The sequence below is a fragment of the Chionomys nivalis genome, chromosome 9, assembly GCF_950005125.1.
Source record: "Chionomys nivalis chromosome 9, mChiNiv1.1, whole genome shotgun sequence".
In the NCBI taxonomy this organism is placed as follows: Eukaryota; Metazoa; Chordata; class Mammalia; order Rodentia; family Cricetidae; genus Chionomys; species Chionomys nivalis.
In genome coordinates, this window is record NC_080094.1 from 82,555,264 (window position 1) to 82,557,059 (window position 1,796).

The 1,796-nt window shown below is 46.4% G+C and overlaps 1 long non-coding RNA gene across 1 annotated transcript; it reads right to left on the bottom strand.

Moving 5' to 3' along the window:
* Positions 1-551: 551 nt before the first annotated feature.
* Positions 552-1,574, bottom strand: LOC130881624 (uncharacterized). Its single transcript, XR_009057739.1, has 3 exons — positions 1,504-1,574; positions 1,143-1,273; positions 552-1,010 (listed from the first exon to the last, which is right to left on the bottom strand). It is a non-coding gene; the product is annotated as an uncharacterized LOC130881624 (long non-coding RNA).
* Positions 1,575-1,796: the final 222 nt, after the last annotated feature.

Here is a 1,796-nt window from a genome sequence, read left to right on the forward strand (position 1 = left end):
TAGAGGAGCCGCGACAGACACTGAGGGCTTTTTGCTTTTGTTTGGAATAGCATCCAGCGAGGCCCGTTCACTTGCTGTGTCTAGGCTCTGAGGAAAGTCTGAAAAACACAGAAGGGAAGGGGAAAACCCTTTCTGTGGTTTTTACTTTAAATCGAGTCTCCTTTTGCTATTTGTGCTATATTTTTAAATTAACGTGGCTCTCCCCACCCTTGAAGCTGGCACACAAATAGCAAAAACAGAAGGAAAGCCAGCTAGCGACTTTAAATATGGTTCTCAGGAAGGAGGGGCCTGACTTTAAAAGGAAATGGGAATTAAATGAGGTGTCTTGAGTGTCTCAAAGACAGACTTTCCACGAGGAATTTCAATCATGGCTTTTAGAACAGGAGCTTTGTCTGGGTTTGGGCTACTGCTGAGAGTTGCTCCTTTGAAGAGACTGAATCACCCTTCTCTAACAGCCCACATCTCTGGCCATCGGGTGAGAGATCCAGTCTTCAGGGGGATTTTTTTCCTGCCCCGTGGATCTCTAACTCGGGCCCCTTACTTTTCCAGAAGTTTGTTTTGGAAACTCAATCCAGGTGAGAGACTACCAAGGATCACATCACTAGGTGTGGTTATGTAGAACGACCAGCTGGTGGCTTTTCCAGACAGGGAGTAGTGTAGAAAGGAGCTCTGAGATTTGTCACTTAGTAGCTGTCTCTGTTGCACCGTCTTTAAGCCAGAAGAGTTAGCCCTCTTCACCCAACACAAGAGGTCTCAGACTGTCCTCAGCTGCCCCCTGCAAATTCTTCGTCCTTCCGGGTACAGTGTTTCCTTCTTTTGGATCATTCACTCCAGGGATGTGTAAAGACAGCCTGCAACATACCGACCCTAGGGCTGTAGCGAAGATCCCACCAGGAGTTCAAGGCTCATGACTCCAACTTTCCTGCCTGGCTCCAGGATATTAAGAGCTTGCTTCTCCTGCTGGCTTGTGATTCTCATTCCTTTGGCTCATCAGAGTGCTGCTACTCAGACTGAAACAGATCGTGCCATATTTATGAAGCGCGTATTACAATGAAATCCCAAACTGACATAGGCCTCCACTGCTGACAGGAAAATACTATCTAAACCGCATCGACTGTCGGGACACATTGGGTAGAGCTTACCTGGCTTTCAGTCATTTTTAAAGTTGCATCTTGGAATTAAGTGAGTCACAATCATCAGGGGAAGGAATAACACTGATCTTCTGTTAACTCTCACGATTATTCAATCAAAATAGACTTTCAACGTCCACACCCTAAAAAAGACAGAAAGAATACTTAAGGTAAAATGCCAGTTGACTTTTTTTTCCTGGAAAAATCTATTAACACTTAATGATCTTGGCCTTGACTTATTTTTAAAATGAAAGGAATTGGAGGTAAGATTCAAACCGTCCCTGAAAAGGGGTGAATTCATAACTGGTGCTCTCACTGTGTGGTGGGATTGGCAGCCAGCGAAGTGCGAAGTGCGTGCCGGGCAAGAGCTCACCTACTGAGCCACATCCCCAGGCCCCTTAATGTTCTTAACGTTACAAGACTTCCCCAAGCCTTCTTGGTGCAGCTTCATTTCCTCTGAGGAAGGCAGCAGGACCAGAACCTAGAAGAGTGAGGGGCAAAATTTTCTGCAGTCAGGCACGCTCGAGTCTTTGGAGCCAAGGAAACTATATAGGCGCCGCCTATGCGTGAGTGTGCGGTTCTGCATTCTCTGTCTGAGGTCCCAAATCTCCATCACACAGGGGCCTGCGATAAACCAAAGGTAGACCTATCTAGGAAGGACTGTCT